At 42.3% G+C, this 24,531-nt stretch overlaps 1 protein-coding gene and 1 long non-coding RNA gene across 2 annotated transcripts in view; one reads left to right on the top strand and one right to left on the bottom strand.

Moving 5' to 3' along the window:
- The window catches only part of LOC131423631 (uncharacterized), a 15,386-nt gene extending 11,479 nt beyond the window's left edge, over positions 1–3,907 (bottom strand). The window contains exons 1-2 of the long non-coding RNA XR_009225437.1: positions 3,120–3,907; positions 516–608 (exon numbers count right to left, since the gene is read on the bottom strand). This is a non-coding gene — a long non-coding RNA (uncharacterized LOC131423631). The remainder of the gene's footprint in view (positions 1–515; positions 609–3,119) is intronic.
- Arsb (arylsulfatase B) overlaps positions 1–24,531 on the top strand; it is a 183,912-nt gene that overhangs the window by 118,050 nt on the left and 41,331 nt on the right. The gene's annotated exons all lie outside the window — the stretch shown is intronic.

The following is a 24,531-nucleotide window of genomic DNA, read 5'->3' as shown; positions in this document are numbered from 1 at the left end:
CTCTCCCTCTCCCTCTCCTCCTCTCCCTCTCCCTCTCCCTCTCCTCCTCTCCCTCTCCCTCTCCCTCTCCTCCTCTCCCTCTCTCCCTCTCCCTCTCCCCCTCTCCCTCTCCTCCTCTTCCTCTCCCCCTCTCCCTCTCTCCCTCTCCCTCTCCTCCTCTCCCTCTCCCTCTCCCTCTCCTCCTCTCCCTCTCTCCCTCTCCCTCTCCTCCTCTCCCTCTCTCCCTCTCCCTCTCCTCCTCTCCCTCTCTCCCTCTCCCTCTCCTCTTCTCCCTCTCCCTCTCCCTCTCCTCTTCTCCCTCTCCCTCTCCCTCTCTCCCTCTCCTCCTCTCCCTCTCTCCCTCTCCCTCTCTCCCTCTCCCTCCCTCTCCCTCTCTCCCTCTCCCTCTCCTCCTCTCCCTCTCTCCCTCTCCCTCTCTCCCTCTCCCTCCCTCTCCAGACTTCCTCTCCCTCTTGGCTGCCATGAGCTGAGAAGCTCCAGCCACTGTGCCCTTGTGTCATCAGGTTCTGTCTCACCTCAGGCACAGAGCCATGGAGTTGGACTTCTGAAACTATAAGCCCAAAATAAATTTTTCTTCTTCAAGTTGTTTTTGTCAGGTATTTTGGTCACTGCAACAAAAAGATAGCACAGTGACAGTGTGAAGAAATTGGAACTCAATTAAAACAAATAAAAATAAATAAAAAATTAAAAAAGAGAAATACAAGCCGATCCCTTACTTAATACAAAATAGAAAAAGAAATTGGAACTCATATGCCCTGCTGGAGCAATGTAAAATGGAATAGCCGCTATAAAAAACAGTACCATAGTTCCTCAAAAAGTTACAAATAGAATTATAATAGGACGAAGCCATTTCACTTCTGGGTATATAGTCAAAAGAATTGAGAGCAGGAGCTTGAACAGATATTTTTGCACTTATGCTCACAGTGGCATCCTTTATGAGAGCCCAAAGGTAGAAGCCACCCAAGTGTCCTTTGGAAATGAATGGATGGGGCATTGGTGGAGTGCTCGCCTAGCAAGACCCTGGGTTCAGTCACTCACTCCATGAAAGAAAAGGAAGGGAGAGAGGGAGGGAAAGACAAAAAGAATAGATGATTAAAATGTGGCAAATTATACTGGAATATAATTCTGCTTTAAAAAGGAAACATGGATGGAACTTAAGGACAGCGTGCTAAGTGACATAAGCCAGTCACAAAAGGACAGATACTATGCGATTCCACTAATGTGAGATACCTGGAGTAGTCAGATTCATGATGGTTACCAGCGGCTGAGAGGAGAGGGAATGGGGAATTGTTTTTTAATGGGTATAGAGTTTTAGTTTTGCAAGATGAAAAGAATTCTAGAGATGGATGGTGGTGATGGCAGCACACCATTGCGAATGCATTGAATGCCACTGAATTGTATCATTAAAAGTAGTTAAAATGGTAAATTTTGTTATTTATATTTTGCCACAAAGTAAAACATTTAAAACAAGAAGGGTAGGGTCTGAGGCTTTGCATTACTGCCCTGTGACCAGTGTGGAGCACAGAGCCCAGCATCATAGTAAGTTCTCAGTTATTACTTGTTTATGAGTGGTGAACAGGCTCACAGGTAGAAGCCATTGTTTTATTATCTCACAGTGTTTCTGGAATCTCAAAGTGCCTGCAGATGGCAGTTTGCCCTCTCCCCTCAAACCCTGATCCTACATCCTATATTTTGGGCCTAAAAATAAAAATAAACCTTGAAGACCCAAGTCACTTTGTCATTTATAATTAACATGATCATACACAGATGTTTGAAAATAATCATTTATTTTTACATGCCTACCCTTACCATCCCCTGCATTGAAAATAACCAGAAAGGTGGTGTGGGATTTTTTTTCTGCCTATTTCATTCTTTTCCCCTAGAGCTCCTTGATAGGCTAATAGTGATTTAGAAAGCCACTGCCTCTGGCCTCTGTCGGGCTCAACTTTACTTCCCTCTGTGTCTGGACACTGCCCCTTCTGGTGGCTCCCTCTGTCTTCAGTTCTGTTCCTGCCTGCTTAGAAAGGTCCTTTCTATTGTTTCACTGGCTCCTGGCCCTCTCAGAGCCTCGCATCTGACTCTGCTTTTATCCCCTGCCAGCCCCATAGCCAGTGTCAGGTGTGTGGGCTGTAATTGCTTTCCTGTGTCCTTTGAGGGAGATTTTTGTTGATCTTTGTAACTTTGTTCTCAGGTAACCTTGAAAGTATTTTAGTTTTGGTTCAAACAGTATTTTTTCTATTCCCTTCCAAGAAAAATCTTCCAAATTACATTTTCTTCTGTGGATTAGTCCATTTTCTATGGCTCTAACAAAATACCTGAGGCTGGATACTTTATAAAGAAAAGACATTTATTTTGCTCACAGTTCTGGAAGTGAAGATTGCAATACCAGGTTCTCCCATCTGCTCAGCATCTGGTAAGGACCCAGTGGTAGATGGCATCATAGTGAGACTGCATGTGGAAAAGATCATGTGGCAAGATGGGAAGCTGAGAGGGGGTGATGGTGGGGGGGCCTCACTCTTAATAATGACTCCTATTGAGGAAACTAATTCAGGGTTCCAGGAAAACTACAGCTCCTTCTTAGTTCAGTGCCCTCATTGACCTAACCAACTCCCAAGGAGGCCCCACCTCTTAATGGTCCTACCACTTCAACAACACCACAGTGAGGACAAGGCCTCGAACACATGAACCCTGGAGGGACAAACCACAGTCAAGCCATAGACAGTACCTTGTATCTTTAAAATACTTCTTTCTAATAGGCTGACCTAGAATCAGTGTCTTTCTCCAGCAGGACAGTGTGGGCAGTAGAGTAACCATCGAGAGTCCTGGGGATGGGGCAGCACCCTTCAGGCTGACTTGTGGGAAAGCCTGGGAATGCCTAAAATGTTGGGAGCAGCTCTGACCCCAGAGGCTTGCATTCAGCTCCACCTGGGTCCCTGGGTGCTTCAGTGGCAAATGCCATGCTTCCCCGGGGCCCAGCCAGGATGGCTCAGGCCAGGAGGAGAATCACTTCAAAGGCATCTGTTTGCCTCAGAGCAGATATATACCACCTACCTCAGGTACCAGGCTGGTCTTCGATGTTTGGAGGTAATGATCCAGGCCCATCCGAGGCCACAACTCACCTTGGAAGTCAGAAGAGGTGATGAAAAGAATTCTAGAGATGGATGGCGGAGGTCTGTGCTCACCAGATCGCTTTCACAATCCAGTTGTGTAAATGTGTGTCCGTACTTAACACGTGTAAGACACTCCAGTTCTGCTGGGAGAAGCTTGATTACTCATGAAGGGTGCTGACGGAGTTAGCACTTTCCACTCCACCAATGGCTCAGTCTTCAAAGGGATTCTGTGCAGCTTTGTTACTACCTCATCTAAAGGCCTCCTCTAGTTAAAGGTTGTAATGAGGGGTTATTTCTGCTCGTGATTACAGGGTGAAAGAGCAGTCTCCCTCCCCGTCCTCTCTCACACGTTTTCTGTGGTACATTTGCCAAATCTGCTCGAGAGCTGAGACTCATCCAGGTTCAAATGCTTGGAGCTGCTCCCTGTTTCCTCTTCAGAGAAACATTCAATTCCATTTCCCAGTGTTGGGCTGCTTTCTCTGAGACGGTTTATCCCTAAATGCTAATGGCCCTGATGTGCCAGGTGCTGTTGTATGTTCCACAGATCAGTGAAGGTTTAATTTGTTATAAACTGGTCTGGGAGAGGCATCGCCACTGCTGCTACCCTCCCTGCCTGAGGGCTGTCCAGGTTCCCAGCTGCCCAGAGTCAAGTGCAGAATCCCAGCCTGCCTCCTACAACCTTGGTCATTCAAACCACCCCTTCACTTACCCTCCTCTTCCTTTGTTTGTTCGTCCTTTCTTTAGGGCCCACGGGATACCACTGCCCAGGAAGTCTTCCCTAATCTTTCCAAACTTCAGTCCCCTGAGTTTCTCTGAAGCCTCCAGGGACACTGGGCTCCTGTTACCTCACCCTGCAGTTATCCAGATTCATGTGTTTCAGAGCTGTGAGCTCCAAGGGGGCCAGACTTCATCCAGCTCTCTCAGGGCCTTTTTTTTTTTTTAATTTTTTTATTGTTGGCTGTTCAAAACATTACATAGTTCTTGATATATCATATTTCACACTTTGATTCAAGTGGGTTATGAACCCCCATTTTTACCCCATATACAGATTGCAGAATCACATCAGTTACACATCCATTGATTTACATATTGCCATACTAGTGTCTGTTGTGTTCTGCTGCCTTTCCTATCCTCTACTATCCCCCCTCCCCTCCCCTCCCCTCCCCTCCCCTCTTCTCTCTCTGCCCCCTCTACTGACATTCATTTGTCCCACTCAGGGCCTTTTTTAGAGGAGAATCATACCTACTGAAAAAAATGCGTGCTAACAAGTGAATAATCATTAACTCATCTGAAGTTTTTGACTCATTAGAATAGAATAAGCCTAGCAAGAGTAATGATAGTATCATATAGTCTTTTCAAGTCACTTTCACTTCTTTCTGGGGCATATTTGGGAAGTAGCAACTCAAAGGCAACTTTCTTTCAGCCTGAAATTAGATATTGACAGAACACAAAGAGGTGGGATGGTCAGGGTCACCAGCTATGCATTGCCGCTTGCTGGCAGCACAGAATACCAGAGGCAGGCACTTGGGCAGGCAGCTCATCCACCCTTCCTCCAACTCAGATGGAGAAACTGAGGGCTCTCGGGGTCCAGGCCTATCACATTTGTCCAATTCTACTGATTCTAGGGGTCTCTTTGATTTATATCCTATACTTGTTTGTTGAGAGGATGGCACCAGACCTTAGTGATAATCATCTCATCTCAGTGGGGCATGCTTTGTTTAAATGAGACTGGAAAAAGGGATCTAGTAGTAACATCAGCCTTGCTGGTTTCAGATATCATCTGACTTTGTGGATGGTGACAGCTTCTGTTTATAAAGCTGGTCCCAGGAATCCTGCCTGTGCCTTGTACCAATTACATTGGAGGTGGAGGGGAGCAGTGGTTGGGGACTAGCAGTGTCACCTCATGCAACATACAGAATTTGAGGGTATCAAAAAAAAAACTAGATTAGAATACTAGCTTTGGCTTATTTCTTGAGACCCTGTGGATAAATTCTTCTAGTCATCTGTTTCATTTTCTATAGATTGGAGACAATTATAGGGAGTTCCTGTAAATATGTCCATCTTTTACAAACAGTAATTACATTCTAGCTATTGGGACTGGAGAGGGCCAGGGAGGCTGAACTTCTTACTTTATGTATTTCTCAGTTTTAAATTTTGGCAATGAGCACAGATGACTTCCATAATCAGAAATAAAGCCATCAAGATGCAGTTTTGAAAGCCGCACCCAAAGACCCTGGTTAGAACATGCTGCCTGCAAAGCTGCTGCTCTTGCACCACCCTCTGCCCACTCTGCTGGGTCAAAGGCCACAAAAGTGTGTGACAGGCTTCTTAGACCTCAGACCCTGATTTCTCAATTGAGATTCTTTCTCCTTATCAAATAGGAGCTCATTTTACAGCCTGTCATGATGTTAGCAAAATCTGGCTTCTCTGACTGCCAATATTTGTCTTCTGAGCCTGTCAAATTTTCCTCGCTGTGGGTCACTACCTGCCCTCGATCACAGAGCCCAAACACAGATAACTTTTCTCCTTTTTAATTTTCAGAGACTTCCAGGCCACCTCTTCAGCTTTAGGGAACACTAACACTTAATTGGAACTGTGGCCTTTTGACGCAGAGGGCAGTCCCCCAGCCTCGTAGCCTTCACACAGCCGTCTCAGGAACACACATCAAACCTTCACTGTTAACACTCCACGCTGGCCGCCTGCCTGTCAACCCAAGAAAATAAATAAACGGAACCAAACCCACAGCACTTTAAAAACACTAATTGATCCTCACCACAGGCCTTGGCTACGCAGAAATGGCAGATCCCACTGTCCCATTTTTATGTTTGGAGAAATCAAGATAAGCAGGGCAGATAACAAGCTGACCTAAAGGGCTTAGAGGCTGGCCCTGCCTCTGGGAGTTAGGCCATTTAACCAAGGGCCAGTGGCCTTGGCAAATCCTCTTCTGTATAACACCATGTGGTTACTTGTTCACAACGCAACTATATTAATCCATTTTCTGTTGCTATTTCAAAATTCCTACAACTAAGTAATTCATACACAAAGGAGGTTTATTTAGCTCACAGTTTTGGAGGTTTGGGAGCATGGCACCGATATTGACTCAGCTATGGTGAGAGCCCCCTTGGCTGTGTCACATAGTGGATGGCATCATGGCCTATGTACATATGAAAGAGAGAGACCTCTGGTGAGTCAGGGAGCCATCAAGTGGAGAGGGGCCTGGCTTGTTCTTTTATAATAGTCTCTGAGGGGAATTTAGTGGGATTCCACAAGAAGTCTGTCAATTCCCTCTGAGAGCGGCGCCCTCAGTGACCTAACACCTTGCATTATACCCAACCTCTTAATGGTTCTACCACCCCCCAACATCACCTCACTGAAGACCAAGCATTCAGCATATGAACCCCTGGGGGACACACTCAGACTGTAGCCACACCACAACACCCATTTACACATTAGCTTTATGTCCCCAGGATTCCGATGATGCCAAACTCTGTCATTTCCAGCTAACCCCTTATTTATTTGTTCACTTTTCTTTAATTCTGGTCAAGCCTAGAAATTTCAGCCATGGCTTCCAATTTGTAGCCTGTTACTTCTAGTGTTTAGAAGGTCTATTCTGATTTTGGTACTCAACAAGACAGACTGACTTCCCAATAGCCCCTTTCAGATTCAGCACCTCAGTGTTCCACCTTCTATACTGGAGCCTGCCTTGTACCCAGGTCTGTTAAAGATTTGGGTGGTCCAGATTCCCTTCTTTCTCTCCAATCTAGACCACTCAAGTTCTCTGATCCTGCAATCTGTAAGGATAAATATATACACTTTTCTCAAAAGACTCAACTATAATATTCTGGAAAAATGTAAAACCTCTTAAAATTTTATGGGACGTATCCAGTGGAATTAAAATATAGTAGGTCTACAATCTAAATATTATCTGGTCAGATTCTTTTATTAAGGGGATTACTGGGACTCAAACCCAAGGCCTCATATTTGCTAAGCACACACACTCAACCACTGAGCTATACCCCCAGGTCAGATTTCTTACATATAAAGGCTGAAATACATCTTTTGGGGTTTGTAGATCCATAAGAAAATTATTTGTGAAAAATGGTAATTTGTGTTTTCCTTTTCATTCCTATGCCTTTTATCTCATTGTTGTCATCTCATTATACATTCCGATTGAGTATTAAGAAAAAGTGGTGACATCTGATATTCTTACCTCCATTCCAGTCTCAAAGAGCTTTCAAAGTTTTACCATTAAGTATAATGTTCACTGTAGATCTTTAAATAATCTTTTTTAAAAGAAATATTTTTTTAGTTGTAGATGGAGACAATAACTATTTTTATTTGTTTATTTTTATGTGGTGCTGAGGATTGAACCCGGTGCCTGACGTGTGCAAGGCAAGCGCTCTACCACTGAGCTACAACCCCAGCCCTCTTTAAATACTCTTTATCAGAGTAATGCAACCCCCTCCTATTCCTAGTTTATGGGATTTCAAAAACCATGAATAAGTTTGTAATTTTTTCAAATTTATTTTTTTGCTTGAATTATATGATCCTTTGGTTTTCTCCTTTGATTTGTTAGTTTTGTGATATCAAACTCACATTTTGGAACTATTTTCAATTTGTACATTTGTGAATTTGGTTTATTAAGATTTTATCTAGCATTTTTATATTCATGTTTACATATAAGAACAGCTGGGAATTATGATTTCTTACACTATCTTTGTCAGTTTGGGTCAAGGTTATACTAGTTTCATAAAATAACTTGAAGGGTGTTCTCTCTGTACCTCTCTTGTGAATGTGGAGTTACTTGTCTCTGAATGTTGATTGAAAGAAAGCATAGAAATCTTCTGGCCTTGATGTTTTTCTTTGTGGTAATAATTACTTTTTTTTTTAGTTCTAGTTTTTATATTTCTTTCTTTTTTAATTTATTTCTTACATACGTGACAATAGTGGAGTGTATTACATTCATAATCAATTACTTTTAATTATAGAATTATTAAAGTATTCTATTTTTCTAGAGCCTTAGTTCTGTGAATTTATACTTTTATCCAGGTTTTCAAATTTATTTACATCCATTTTGTCTGATATAACTTTTGTTAGATTAAGTCACAAGACACTGCCAACATTTGACCTTTATTTTACAAATACAGTAGTTTCCATGGTCCATAATACTATCTCTACTGTCTTCTCTTTTCACAATATTGTATATTAATGATTTCTATTTTATATGAGTTGTATTTTAAGAGATTTGTCTATTAGTTCTTTCAGAGTTGTCTTTAAGCTTTGCTATTACTCCCTATTGTCCATTTTCTATTTATAAACTTCTGCTCTTTATTGTTTAATTTCTTCTTTTTTAAAATTATTATAAGAACATTTAACACAGAATCTACTCTCTTACCAAATTTTTAAGTGCACAGTGCAGTATTGTTAACTAGGAACACTGTCCAACTGCCCATCTCTGGAGCTCTTTTATATTCCATAACTAAACTCGACACCCATTGAACATCAGTTCCCTAATTCCCACTCCCTCAGCCTGTGGCAGCCACCATTTCTGGGAGAAATGTCTATGCAAGTCCCTTGCCCACTTTATAATGAGGTTATTTGTTTCTGCTGTTAAGATGGAGGAGTTTCTTAACCCTACATTTGTAGGAGTTCCTTAACCATTAACTGTCGGACACATAGCTTGGAAATATTTTTCCTATTCCTGTAAATTGCCTTTTCTGTCTTTTCCTGTTGAACATTTATTGTCAATTATACACACACGCAAACAAACACACACATTCACAGACTTCTCACTTTATTTTCACTTTCCTTACAATGATGAAAATAATTAAGATTGAAGTCCTTTGTATTATATTGCTTTCCTGTTGAAAATACAAGCTTTGTGAGAGCTCATTGGCTGGTGGGTAACAAGAGGTTCTAATATCTCACTGCTGGGGCACAAATGGACATTCTTGTCAGCTAGAGGCAGGGTCAGTTTAGAACTTTTTACTTGAGTGTTCAGTCCCAGGCAAAGAGATACAGATAGGTCCTGATGGAAGCAGGTGACCACCCATGCGTCAGTCCCCCACAGGCTAAGTGCAGACATGTCAGCTAAGAGCTGAGTGTCATTGTCTCTCAACTGGGCTAAGAGTCCCTTCCCCCACAAGACAATCTCACTGAGCCAGTAAACCCCTATTAGCAGGTTTGGTTTGAATACCAAAGACAATACAAGCAAGGTGGCCATGAAGATGCTCTTACTGTTGTCCATGAGTAAGATCCCTAATAGCTAAGTGATTTCAACTGTAGAATGAAGAAAAGTCTACTAATTGCACAGGAAGTTTTAAAGTGGCTTGAAGTTCAGCATTTCATGTTTGACTGGAAACTCAGTGAGGTGGAAAACAATTCAGAAATCGTGGTATGCATGGAGACTGACAAACCATTGTTTTGCAGTTGATGCTGCGAGGTCCAGAATCCTTCCAAATCCCTGCTCTAATTCAAGTCAGGCACACCCTCTCCCAAAGAGCCAATCAAACACTACTTTAGGTGGAGGGATTTGGCAGATATAATCAAAGTCCAAAGTCCTTCAGTTACCTAGCAGGGAGCACGTCCTGGAGGGGCCAGTTTTAATCGAGAAGATGAAATGTAAGTTCTCCTTTGCAAAGAAAGATACTTAGAACAAAGAATGTACCTAGGCTCACATAGCAAGTGGAAGTGCTGAGGCTCAGATCTTTTCGTTGAAAACCAATGTCCTCTTAGAGCAGGACACTGGTCCTAGAAGCTGCCGAAGACTTGACCTAGGCATCTTGCTCTAGCTGACCAGCCCACTGCCTGTGTTGTCCCATCAGGTCAGTCCCACAGCAGCCATGGGGAAGTGGCAGCACTAGAAGGATGAGAGGTGTGTCACATGGGTGAATGTGCCCACTTCTGAGGTGTGAGAAGGCAGAAGTCCCACGCCCCACTCACCTTTGACCACCACGCTTCTCCCCACAGCCCTGCTTCCCAATGTGTGCCCCAGATGGCATCATCTTTGATGTGCTGAGAATCTTTTCTTGGTTTAAGAAGTACTGCATCAGAGGACAGTGGAGGAAGCTTAGTAAACACTGAGACAAGCAGTGTCCCATTGCTTATGAGAAAAGTAAAGGGCAGAGAGGGTACAGCAGAAAGTTTTAAATAAATACTTTGCCCCAACCAGTGTCTCTCTCAAGTGCCCAAAGATCAGCAGCGCATGATGTGGCTGATGACCCCCTTCTTCATGAAGTACAAGATAGGACGATCTTTACACAGGCAAGAAGCTCAAGATGGGTACAGAGAAGGTGCACAACAAGGTCTACCTGAGCCTGCCCATCTTCATGAAGCACCCCCACTTCCTGGTGGGGGCCACCTGCCAGACTGATCTCCAGAACTCAGAGTATACCATGGAATGAATGCCTGTCACTTGAAGGCCCAGAAGCTGCTAGTGGGGGAGAAGGAGTGCAGGAGTGGGAGATGAGGAACAGAACAACCGGAAAGATGCCAGAGAACTCAGCCAGAGGCTCCGGGCTGCATGGGGAGGTTCTGGAGAAACTGCAGAGCTCCAGGCCTGGAGCTGGAGGCAGCCCCTGTGGATGCTGGCATCACTGCTACAGCATCTGTCAGAAAAGGAGATGCAGAAGCCAAGAAACTGGACCACTCCCACCTTGTGCAACCCTACTGCATCCTGCAGCAGGACCCAGAGATCAAGAGGAGGGGTAGAGGTGGAAGGGAGCCATGGCAGCAGGTCCTGGCTGTGAGACCTGGAGAGGGTGAAGAAGAGACCCAGTTGGCAGCACCAAGCAGGGCCAGGTAGTCCCTGCTCCAGGTGCCCCAGACTCAGGAAGGCGGCTGACCCTATACCTCAGATTTCAGGTCCTCATCCCTGATCAAGCTGATTCTATCTTTGGACAGCTACAGCAATGGCATAAAATGAGTCTGTATTTGCAAACTATATATCTGGTAATGGTTTAGTATCTGAAATACCCAAGGAACTCCTGCACCTTCACAACAAGAAAACAAATAACTCAATTTAAAAGTGAGCAAAAGGACCTAATAGACATCTTTCCAAAGAAGACTTATAAATGACCAACTAGTATATGAAAAAAATGCTCAACATGACTAAACATGAAGGAAATGCAAATCATAACCACAAGGAGCTATCATCTCACACCTGTTAGGTTGACTATTATCAAAAAGGCAACAGGTTAATACAAATGAGTATAGTCACGGAAAATAGTAGTGAGGTTCCTCAGAAAAGTAAAAACAAACTACTATGTGATCTAGCAACGCCACCACTGTGTGCACAAAAGAAATGAAATTGTATGTCGAAGGGATATCTGCATTCTTATGTTCGTTGCAGCATTTTTCACCATATCCAAGTTATCTTTGGGTGAATAAAGAAAATGTAATATACATACAATGGGACAACATGAATGAACTCGGAGCATATTATTTTAAGTGAAATAATCTAGGCACAAAAACACCACAGGATCTCACCTGAATGTAGAATACAGAAAAGTTAAACTCATAGAAGCAGAGAATAGAGTGGTAGCCCCCAGGAGCCCTGGGTTGGGAGGGAGAGAGGTTACCTTTCCACCTGTGGTTTTTCCCATTGCTGTGAAGCATTTCAGTTTGATTTAGTCCCACTAGTCTGTCTGTGCCAGTATTGCTTGTACTTTGGGTGTCATATCTAAGAAATCATTGTCAAGATCAACATCACAAAGTTTTTCCCCTATATTTTCTTCTAGGAATTTTATAGTTTGGGTTCTTACATTTAAATCTTAATCCTCTGTGAATTGACCTTTGGTTTTGGTGTAAAATATGGGTCAGTTTCACTCTTACATGAGAATATCTAGTTTTCCCACCACCATGTGTTGTAGAGACTCTCATTTCCACCCTGTGTGTGCTCAGCTTCCCTGTTGAAAATCAGTTGGCCTTACATGTCTGGGTTTGCTTCTGAGCTCTCTATTTTGTTCTGTTGGTTTATGAGTCTGTTTTTATGCCAGTAAGTATTTACTCTCTCTTTTTTTTTTCTCATTGTTTCTTTTCTAACAGAAGTTGAAGCTTCGACTTACATATTCTCAATTTTTCCTCTTTTTTAAAAGAAATGCCTTTAAACCTATAACTATAAGCACTACATACTGCTTTAGGTATATCCTATGAACATTTTTTACTTTCTTCTTAGACCCATGAGTTGTTTAATAATGTTTAAAACTTACAAATGTGTGGCTTTTAAAAAAAAATTATCTCAATCCCATTGTAATTTGAGAATGTCATCTCTTTTCAAGGTTTTGTTAGTTTGTTTTGAGAGTCCATTTTGTTTCATATGAATCTAGGGGTGCCAGCTTTCTATTTCTCTTTTTAATTAGTATTCTCCTGGTATAGTTTGGGGCTCTCCTCTGTCATGTAACCTGCCCTTATTTCCAAATTATGAATGTCTGCTAAAGCCTATTGCAGTATCTCTCTCACTTATTTCCTGAGGCACCATACTATTTTCTCAAGAGAGAGGCTTTTAGTCAGTGTTGGCTTCTCAATCTAGTGTGTGAGGGGTGTTAGACTCCATGCTAGTCGTGCTAGTTCTCAGTGCCTCTGCAGAAGCAGTTATGAGCAGGGTGCCTACATGACTAGGTGAAAGAGTTGAGAGGAAATCATAAGGAGAGAAAAGAAACTAAGAGCTGTTGATAGGGCACTGAGTTCCAGGCACTCTGAAGGTATCTCCTGTCTCCCACACCTGCCTTTTCTTTAGAGCACATATCACAATATGGAATAGTGGTTTCAGAACATTTGTTTGCCATTCTCTCCTGCTTAAAATGTGTATCATCTCCTTTTTCATGAGAACAGACACTTGGTCTTCTTTCCTCATGTCTGTACCCGATCTAGAACAGTGGGACAATAAAAAGTCATTGTGGAATAAATGTCCTTCTTTATTTAAAGAAAAATGTAAAGAAGGACAACTTGGGAAAGACTTTTACAGACTTTTAAAAAGGCTCTTAAAAAAATAAAAGGTTGGATAGACGTCAGAGATACTTATTGTAACAGCTAGTGCTTGTTTGTAAAGACCTAAGTTAGATTTGACTTAATGCAAGATTAACAGACTCAAGTTTACTTAAGACTGATACTACTATACATTTATAGTGACTTAAATAGGAAGTTACAAATATTTGTATTACTTATGTTCATTTCAGATCCAGTTTCATATCATTTTATAAAAACTCCTTCTAAAAAATATTTCTTATCTGACTTAACTCTTTACTCTAAAAGATAAATAAATAATAAAAGAAGAACTCAGCTCGAATACTGCCTTCTTTTATAATCTTTTGACTGAGATATAGGAATTATTTATAATATTAATGTATTTTATTTGAAAAGGTTGAGGATTTCATCTGGATTAATTTCTGAATATAGTACTTGATTTCTGACTGTTAACAACTAGTGTTTAAAAATGTTAGAGATTGACAAAGAATCTAAACCTTTCCCGTTATCTAATTTGTACCATATTTTCAAATGTATGAGATTATTTTTTTCTTAATTTTCCACAAATAATAAAGAGTAGAATTTACCCTGCACTGAGCTCAATGAATACACATTCTTTTAAAATGAAAATATTGACAGTGGAAACCAAGTTAGAAAATAAAGAGACTCATACCAATCACTAGATTATGGAGTAAATAAGCAAATCTAAGAACTCCATTTTTTTCTTTTTAAAAAAAATATTTAATAGATTTTATTTTTTAAATACATGACAGCAGAATGCAGTAGAATTCTTATTACACATATAGAGTATAATGTTTCATATCTCTGGTTGTATATAAAATATGTTCACACCAATTCATGTCTTCATACACGTACTTTGGATAATGGTGTCTATCACATTCCACCATCATTGCTAACCTACTGCTCTCTCCCTTCCCCTCTCACCCCTCTGCCCTATCTAGAGTTCTTCTATTCCTCCCATGCTCCCCCTCCCTATCCCATTATGGGTCAGTCACCTTATATCAGAGAAAACATTCGGCATTTGTTTTTTGGGGATTGGCTAACTTCACTTAGCATTATTTTCTTCAGTGCCATCCATTTACCTGCAAATGCCACGATTTCATTCTCTTTTAGAGCACTAATCTCTAGGGTATGTAAAGAACTGAAAAAGCTAAGCACCAAAAAAACAAATAACCCAATCAATAAATGGGCCAAGGACATGAACAGACACTTCTCAGTGTCTGTTATACAATCAATTAACAAATATATGAAAAAAATGTTCATCATCTCTAGCAATTAGAGAAATGCAAATCAAAACTACTCTAAGATATCATCTCACTCCAGTCAGAATGGCAGTTATTATGAAGACAAACGACAATAAGTGTTGGTGAGGATGCAGGGAAAAAGGCACACTCATACACTTCTGGTGGGACTGCAAATTGGTGCAGCCAATATGGAAAGCAGTATGGAGATTCCTTGGAAATCTGGGAATGGGACCACCATTTGACCCAGCTATCCCTCTCCTCGGTCTATACCCAAAGGACTTAAAAACAGCATACTACAGGGACATAGCCACATCAATGTTTATAGCAGCACAATTCACAACAGCTAAACTGTGTAGCCAACCTAGTTGCCCTTCAGTAGATTAATGGATTAAAAAATGTGGCATATATACACAATGGAATTTTACTCAGCAATAAAAGAGAATAAAATCATGGCATTTTTTTCTTAATTTTATACTTTCCTTTTTAAAAAAAATCCCTTTCCAAGTTGTTGATAGTTTAGCTGTACCAACCATGACCTCAACTCTCCATGATGCAGTCTCTGTTTTCTTTTAGATAACTTGATGGCATGTCATCAAGTTTCATTGATTCAACTGAATTTAAAAACAATTGAGTTTGAGTTTAAATTCCCTGAACTACTAACCTGAACATAATCCTGAGCGTGAGCTTACTTCTGAGCACTCCTTAGGATATACATTGCCATAGGCTGCTTTTTATTTTATTATTTTATTTTATTTATTTATTGCCTACAATCAGAAGTAGGCAAATGGGAGAACAACGTACTCCTCCATTACCCAGGGTTTCACACCAACCCTCCTCCTTCCTGCCTACCTTAATCCGACTCAAAGCCAAGAGAATAATCATATCGTCATTGTTTTCCCACTTCAGAAAATTATATAGTTGTCTGGGCTGTGTATAGCTATATCAGCAGTTGTGGGTAGACTACAATGATCAGTAAGGTGATGAGGAAAAGACAGCACTAGAAATTGGGCTGCTGTTGCAGGGAAAAAGAGCCAGCTGTGAACAGGACTAACAACTTTCTTCTTATCTCCTAGGAGCTCACTTGTGACCATCAGGTGAAAACATGTACATTCTAAACATCTGGTCTACTACCCTGGTCTTAAACCAATGCCTCTCAAACCTGAGTGTGCATATAAATCACCTGATTCAGCTGTTTGGGGTGGGGCCTGAATTCAGCATTACTAACAAGGTGCCAAGGAGTGCCTACACTGCACTGCTGGTCTTCTCACTACAATTTGAGTATCAAGCCCCTGGGCTAAAGGACTCTCACTCAGATTGAAATGCAAGACTTATAATTTAAAATATTTGCATAAATATTTGATTTAAGACTAACTAAATATTTTTGTGAGATATGCAATTAAAGACTGAGATACAAGACCTTCAATTTTAGAATTGTCTTACAACTATTTATAATTCCTTCCCTAATTTCCTATTTAGGTTAGTTGTATAGCAGATTGTATCCTCTTTCTAATGATCCAGATGCCAAAATGTCTTTCCGGTCCTAAATGATCTGGTGCATTTGGTGGGAAAAAAAAAATCCAAAATATATTCAAGCCAGCGAGTCATGAAGATTTTAGAGCATATCTCATAAGTTTGGTTTCTTTTCTCTTTTTTTCCCTAATATTCTCATTATGTCAACATTCAGAAAGAAAACCTAAGCTTCCAACAAATAGCAGTGAACTGAGAATCTCTCACCTTGGAAGTAGTTGGCAAATCAAGAGCAAGACAGCAGACTTCTCCTACCCAGATTCTCCCTTGAGACCTTGCTTGAGCTGTGGGTTCTGACTCCTTGCTAGTATCACCTCTGATCTTGCAGAGTATTGGCAACGGGTGTAGACAAATCCCTACAAGTCTCCAGAGAGAATATACACAAGAACTGGGCAACCAATGGTGTGTACAGGGGAGGAAATTCCCCACACCCATGCCTTTGGAAGTAGCTGAGAGGTCACTCTGGCCTGGGTTTTGACATCTGTGCATTTGTTTGGCTGACCAGAGTAGTAGCTGGGACATTGGTTGGTTAGTCATTCTGTCTTGGGGTTAGTCATTCTCATCCAATATCATCATTATCTGAGCTCACCCTGTATCCTGTGTTCATGAAGCCTGTTTTCTCACTTCTGAAAAATAAAATCATAAACGTATCTACAATTTCAGAGAATGGGATCTAATCACTTAGTGGATTAATCACGTAACTACATTCAGAAAGAAAATGGTAGGATTTATTTCTCCTGTAGTTTTCCCTCAAAGCATTTAGAGATTAGAAACAAATCACTATATGTAATATTTTAAAGGAAGAAAACTCCACAGACTATAAATTTTCATGTTCAGTGCCATCTCAATTGGTAAAAAGTGATATGAGCATCGAGACCAGATTAGAAGAAATACACAGAAATGTTATGATGGTCCATTCATTTGGAGGAGTAAGGTTATGGATAAATTTTACTATCCTATTCATTCTGCTCAGTATATGTACTACTTTCACAGTTTAAAATTTTTTAAAAGGACAATTTTTTAAAAGACTCTGGGATCAGGCTGAGTCTCTGGAGCTGATCCCTCCCCCCACCAAAAGTGTCCAAATCTCAGTTAAGGGACTTGGGTCTGTAGTTAATTGTTTGATGTTTTAATGTGGTATAGATCTACATACCACCTCAGCGACAGTAATAAATTAGAATGTCTTGGTAAAGACCAAACTCATCAATTTTTTCCCCAAACCTGTAAATGATTAATTCTACAAAGGTGCAGGTCAAAGTTATTCCTCAAACTGTATTGTTTTAACAAAGAAGTCCAAGGTTTCTAGGTTGGTCAGAAAATTCATTATCACTGTAAAACTGCAAAAGGTCACAAAATGTCTCCTTCCACAATAAAATAGTGTATAAGAAAAATCTCTTTTTCTCAACAATTCATTACCCCAGCAGAACCAAGAGAAACCTCTGACATTTCAGATCCTTTTGCTTCAGGGGAAATAAATGTTCCATAGATCATGGAGAAAAATGACAAACAAATTAATGAAAAACAAATACACTCCTGCAGCACGTCAGGCTCTGCCAGACCAAACACAGTCACAGTCAGCTTTTATTCTCAGGTTCTTCCAACGCTGAAGAATGACAGTTTCCAGAATAGCATCAGCACTGTAGTGAGAGAAAGCTGTACACACACTGAAGAAATGCATATTAAAGAAACATGCAGTGGAAAAACAGAAGTTCTATGATTGCATGCATACTTAACCTAGGGGGAAAGTCATCTCTGGCAAGGCATCGTTGATATCTCGAGCTGGAGAGTGGAAGCATTCTAGAAGTTGTCCACATGCCTTCTCGTAATGCTTTATACAAAACTGTATCTTGATTGAATTCGGCGGTGCTCAGTTTTCCCACATCCTAAAAATTCCTTCCTTTAATTCTGCCTCATTCATGCCATTGAACTTTATCAAGACGTGGTTTACCTGGGCTTTCTCCATATCTCAATTTCTGTTCATCAGCCAACTAATTTTAACACCAAGTGTGTTTCCATTTTCATTATTTTTCTAGATAGAAATGATACAGATAATGCGAAAACTCACTCTGACTCCTGGCCCCAGCCCCTCTCCACAGAGCTGCCCACTGTTAACAGTTTTGTCCTTTCAGTCCACTTTATTTTTAACTTTATTGGTGCATTTTAATGATACATAATAATAGAATTCATTGTTATATATTTGCACATGTACACAATGTAACAGTATGATTTGGTCAATTTCATTTTCCAGTTTAAATGTGTTTATTTATACAATATGGATGGGTGGAGTTGTGTGCATGGATATAATACTTTTCTTACATAAGTGATATCAGATAAAATATGGGGTTTTTTTGCCACATGTTTTTTTTTTCTCTCAAGGATCTGTCTTGGAGATCTTTTCAAGTCAGTTAAGTATAAATCACTGATTCTCAGGGGGGCTATTTTGCCCCCCAGGGGAAATTTCTGAAGAACTCTAAGACCACCCCAACCTAAGTGTGTGTGGAGCGGTGCTCCTAGCAGCCAATGGTAGAGGCCAGGGATGCTGCCAATCATTATGCAAAGCATAGAACACCCGAAATTTCAATAATACCAAAGTTGAAAAACCCTAATCCGAATCTACTTTATTCTTTCAATCTCTGCATAGTAGTTGTGTGCATCAGTTTTTCTTCACTATGACCAAAGTACCTGACACAAACAACTTGGAGGAGGAAAGGTTTATTTCGGCTTACAAGGTTTCATTCCATGTTTGGCTGGTTCCATTGGTCGGGGCATCTTGAAGGAAGGTCGCTTAGCTCATGGCAGCCAGGGAAAGCAGAGAGAGAAAGAGGGTGTGGTCAACAACAAGACAGAGCCCCCAAGGGCACACCCTCAGTGACCTACCTCTCCCAACCATGCCCTACCTGCCTACAGTTTCCACCACCTCCCAGAGCCCTCATGACCCAATCACTTCCCTAAACTCCTGACCCTGGACATTGCTGCACTGGGGACCAAGTCCTCAACCCATGAGCTTTGGGAGGCATTCTAGAGCCAAACCCTAATGGTAGTCTAGAGTTAACTGAGGCAGTCATTTAATAGAACATTTAGATGAACATTTAAAGCGTGTCTACTTGTGACCATCAGTAAGCGCTTCCTCATTGACTTTTCACCCAACTGTGATCTGCCTTCTTCCCTGAACACCCCTGCTGATATAACAAAATACCACAGTCTGGGTAGTTCATAAATAATAAAATGTATTGCATACAGTTCTGGAGGCGCAGAAGCCCAAGGTCAAGGTGTCAGCCGATTTGCTGTCAGTAACAGGCCCGCTCTCTGCTTCTAAGATGGTACCTTGTTGCCACATCCTCTAGAGGGGAGGAATACCATATACTCACAGGACAAAAGGGACAGAATGGCAAAAAAAGGAATAGGGATGAATTTCTCCTCAAGCTAATCCCATCTGTGAAGGAGGAATCCCCACGGCCTAATCACCCCCACTCACAGCCCCACCTCTGTGGCTCTGGGGGTTAAATTTCAACATATGAGTTTTGATAGACACATCCATTCACGTCAGCAGCCCCTTCAGATGACTGGGTAATTTCCCCATCCTTTGGTTCCTCTGAAAGGAGGACCTTTCCATGCTGTTTGCCGGTGCTCCCCCTCCCCTTCTCCTTGAAGCACTCTGCTCCCTGGCCTCCCTTTGCCCCTCCCTTTCTATTTCTGCTTCCCCCCAGCCCCCAGTCTGAGCCTTTGCTGTCTTCCAGGTGCTATGCTAGGCACTGGGCATGTGGAGATGAACCCTGGAAGATCCCCGTCCCAGAGACTCTGGAATCAGGGTATATGGGAAGTTGGCTGAGTGACTGAATCAATGATTAGACATAGTATAAAAGATTTGAAAGGCCAGTGGGAAATGCTTTTCCTTCATGGTTCAAAATTGACTGCACATTTTGTCTGCATGACTACTTTTCTTAAAACGTACATTTCAAAAAATAAGTCAAGAAGAAGGCTTTCCACACATTTTCCCACCACTGTGCTTTTTTTTTTTTTTTTCCCTCTGCTTTGAAACAACAACTGCATTGTTCCAAATTCGCTCTGCAGGGAATGCACTTCACCTGGGCTAAGGCTGAGCAAAGTCACACCAGAGAAGCAACTGGGCTTACAGCTGGCTGACGGGTGGGAAGGGAGGTGGCCCCCAGAGCTGCCTCCCCCACCCCTTTTTCTCAGCCTCCTCAGGATTGTGGGGCCACCCCTCCCACAACCCCTTACTCTCGTGAGGAGACTCCAGGGGTGGATTCAACTGCAGCTGCCTCCTGGCCCTCATCTCCCTGGATCAAGGGACTTCGGAGCCTACCTGAAACCTGACAGCAAAGGAAATCTCAGCTATAAATCCAACTCAGTGCTGAGGCGAAACCCCTCAGCAGGCCCTGGGGAGACATAAAGATAAATGGGCCACACTATCTACCCCCAGGATAGGGGTGGGGGAATGTATATAAACAGCCACTCATACTGCCAAACAGAGTGAAGAGAGGACTGAGCAGAGGTGCTTAAGGAGAAAAGGGGGGATTAGTCACCATAGGGGATCAAGCAAGGCACTTGAAAATCATTTCCCCTCTCAAAAATAAGAGCTGCTCTGTTCAATGGCTATATATATTTTCAATTTAAACATATGGAAAGTGGGATTTCTGAAAGGAGAAATGAAATATCAAGAGAGCTAGATTCTGGAGCAGCACTCTGCCAAGCACCATACAGTCTGGGTGAGGCCGAGAACCTTAGAAAAGGAGTGTTTGTCGCATGTATGTATCTCGGATCTCACTGCAGACATGGGCAGTGCAGCTGTCTCACTCCCAGAGGCTCAAGTCCCAGCAGCCCCGGGTTATGTCAAGGATCATAATTTCACTGATTTCAGTTCAAGCCCATGATCACACCCATAAGGTGCTCCAGAGCTGACTCTGAAGGTCAGGGTCGCTGTATACATTTATCAGTATTTATATTTCTGACCGCTCACTTCCAAGGCTCATTTGATTAGGTTAGGCCCACTCAGATCATCTCCCTGTCTAAAGTCACTGGTTCCTAACCTCAAACTGCAGAACCGCCTTTGGCTGAAGCCCACTGGGGTCCTGGGAACATAAAAGAATAGTTCAAGCAGAGAGGCTCTTCCCATAAAATGCTAAAGCTCCGCTAGACTTGACATATGTGAGGGGCTAGGGGCTTGGGGAGGGAAGTGCATGCTGGGGAGGTATGAAGCAGGTGGTTTGAATGGGTCAGAAAATACAGACAACAAGAGTCACCAGCTTGGCTCCTGTTTACTTCTGCTCTACCAGTGCCCGATCTTTGTCTCTCCAGGTAGAGATGAGATTGTCCTAGAGCCTGGCAGGCTACACAAGTTCCCAGAAGGCTTCTAGATTCATCTCCTACTCTGGTGTGACAAATGACCACAAACCAGCCACTTGAAATAACACCCGTTTACTCCCTGACAGTCTCCGTGTCAGAAGGCGGATTCAACTGGGTTCTCTGCTCAGGGTCTCCAAGGCTGCAGCAAGGTGCCCGTCCAGGGCTCTCACCTGGAGGTCATGCAGATGACTACCAGAATGCCAGAATGCTGTAGACTGCAGTTCCCCCGTTCCCTGTGCAGTGATAACTCTTGGTTTCTCAAGTCCTTGCCCCCTGGGTCCCCTCTAGCTCAAAGTCAGTAGTGGATACCCTTCCTCTTGTCAAATCCTTCACATGCCTTCTCTCCTGCAATGAGCCAGGGAAGCACTCCTTTTCCAAGGCTCATTTGATTAGGTTAGGCCCACTCAGATCATCTCCCTCTCTAAAGTCACTAGTGCCTAACCTCAACTGCAGAATCCCTTTGTACCCAGTGTGACATATCTCGGGAGCAACAGCAGGGGCCGAAGGTCATGAGGCCATCTTAGAATTTGGCCACCCTCAGCTGACCAGGGTGTGGGTCCATCTGACCTTGAAAGGACACTTGCAGATCCAGGTCCAGAAAACTATGACTGAGGGTGACGGTGGGAGTGACACAGGAAGGGGAATGTCTCCAGGAACCAAACAAAGAGGGGCTTTTGGAGGAGAAGCAGACTGAACTGAGAATTGCAACTCTGATCAAATAGGAGTTTTTGTTGAGCAGCCTCTTTGTTGGGCCCTATCAGGCAGTAGAATGATGAAGGAAACAGAGGCCTTGACCTTGAGTTATTCTCAGTCTCCTGAGAGTCCAGAAATCTCACAGGCTGGAAATGCTGTCATGATGTAATTTTACCCTGAGAAATCTACGTATTTTGCGTTTTTGGAGTGTTTCGCAGCCTGGCCCGAGTGCCTACTCCTATTGCAATGGCCACCAGGCATCTACTGGGGGATGTAGCTGGGGACATAAGATACAAGGATCTCAGACCAAGGTGGTCACGCCAGGCCTCAGTGGCTCCTGCAGGAACATCAGGAGGGCAGGGACTGGGAGCCTTGGGTTACAGTAAAAGTGACTTCATGGAGAAAGAAGGGCCCCAGGAGGCCATCTGGCTCAGATCAAGTGTAAACTACCAAAGATAGGTCATTTCTTAGCTATTTCCAAAAATCTCCAGAGATGAGAATTCCTCAGTCTCCCGTTTACAGTCCAAAGTTATTTATTATTTCCCCCTTTCCCAAAACGTAAGTCCCTTTCCCTTGATTCATTCCTCCATGGAAATAACATGCAAGTCCTTCACACGGGTTTTGCAATAACACGTCACATGGAACTGACTTCTGAGTATTCAGATGAATACTGTTTGAAACTTTCCTTATTACTCAATAGCATCTGGCCGTGAAGGGAAAATGTATAAAGACAGATAAAAACAGAGATCTGGAAAAGCCATCTTCAGAAAAATGCCAGAGCAAGGTTAATGGGCCCAGATGCTTTCTTCCACCATTTTTTGACAAGCTGCCACACACAGTTTCACAGGTTGCTAACTGCACAAGAGCATGGACGCCCTCCACTTGCCAAGTCATGCTTCCTGGCAAAGAAAGGGGTGTCTTGTTCTAATTTGAAACTTGTGGGGCCCTGCTCTTCTTTGTGATGTACCCTCTCCTCCTTATGGACCTGTGAGTCAGTGTGATGGGTAAAAAGCAATCAATCTCATAGGTAAAAAAGCAGAAAAGGAGCAATAGAGACGAGAAGGAAAAGACCCTTGGGGAAAGTCAGTGAGGGGTGGGGAAGGGAAAGGAGGTGACCAAATGATTCCCTAAGTAAGAGTTTAGGGAGATGGTTTACCTTATGCAGAAACCATGAGATCAGGAAATAAGCATTCCCTTTAAAATGGTGTTTCATGTACAGTCAACTTCATGTAAAGATAATTGGGTTGTGATTTTGCTATAGATATAAGACTAATCCCAACTCCTTTAATTTTGCACATTGTCTTTGGTTGGTTGTTTAGTTGCTTTTGTTGTTTTGGTTTGGCTTTTTATTTTGTGTGCCTTTGTATAGTCAATAATATTTCTTGGTACCAATTCTATGGATAGCAGTCTGTAGTCCTCCTGAGTTGTCCTTGTACACGGTGGGTCTGAATCTTTAGTGTGCCTAAAAGTGATAAGGGCAGCATGTTAAAAACGCATCTTCCAAAAGCCAGGTGCAGTGGTCCACACCTATAATCCCAGAGACTCAGGAGCCTGAGGCAGGAGGATCACAAATTTGAGGCCAGCAGGGCAACTTAGTGATACTGTCTCAAAATAAAAGTTCACAGGTTGCTGAGGTGTAGCTCCATGGTCGAGTCAAGTGCCTGTTTAACATGTGAGAGACCCCAAGTTCAACCTTCAGTACTGAAAAATAATGCAGTTTCCTAGGGCCACCCTCCATATAGTTTCAGAATCAACAAGTTGTATTCTGATAAAATGTACAGACAATTCTGATGATGCAAGGAGCACACTTTGAGGAAAGTTGCTGTAGAGATGGAAAGAGTATGACCCATAGTTTCTTGTCCTCAAAGAGCATATAACTGAGTTAGAGGATAGACTGTAGACCTAGGTCAAGATAGCTAATAATACACAACCGTGAAAGCCAAATGACTAACAGAGAAAAGGAAGGGTAGGTGAGATATTAGGTAGGAAGAAAATTCCTTAATTGAGTTCAGATTTCAAAGAACAATTGTGTTCTAAATGAGCTAAAAAAGATGAAAGAGGCTGGGCACGGGGGCACACACCTGTAATCTCAGCAGCTCAGGAGGCTGAGGCAGGAGGATCATGAGTTCAAAACCAGCCTCAGCAACTCAGGGATACCCTGTCTCTAAATCAAATATAAACTGGGCTGGGGATGTGGCTCAGTGGTTAAGCACCCCTGGGTTCAATCCTTGGTACAAAAACAAAAACAAAACAAAAAAAGAAACAAGAGAGCATTTCAGGTTTGAAGATAAATGAATAAGGGCAGTGACATAGTGCAGTGGCAGGCAGCTCAAAGCCATTTAGGGGTACCTAAACTGCCATGTCTCCATTGCTTTGCTGATGATGCTTCTTGAACCACAGCCTCCTTCTTCTTAATTGGGCTGCTTTTAAGAGTATTTCGTAAGAGATTGCACAAGCACATGTGAAAAGAGATTAATCACCATTGGAATACACGACGGAGTTCTGTATAACTTCAGCCCGATTTGCTCAAGTATCTATACTGTTGAAAAAGTGGATAGACTCCAAATGGCATTATTAAGTTCAGATGCCAGAGGCTTTCATTAACAGCG

Source organism: Marmota monax, unplaced genomic scaffold (genome assembly GCF_021218885.2).
Source record: "Marmota monax isolate L192 unplaced genomic scaffold, Marmota_monax_Labrador192_F-V1.1 WCK01_AAM20220418_F8-fsc00018, whole genome shotgun sequence".
NCBI classification, from domain to species: Eukaryota; Metazoa; Chordata; class Mammalia; order Rodentia; family Sciuridae; genus Marmota; species Marmota monax.
This window is presented reverse-complemented; position numbering and strand designations above follow the sequence as displayed.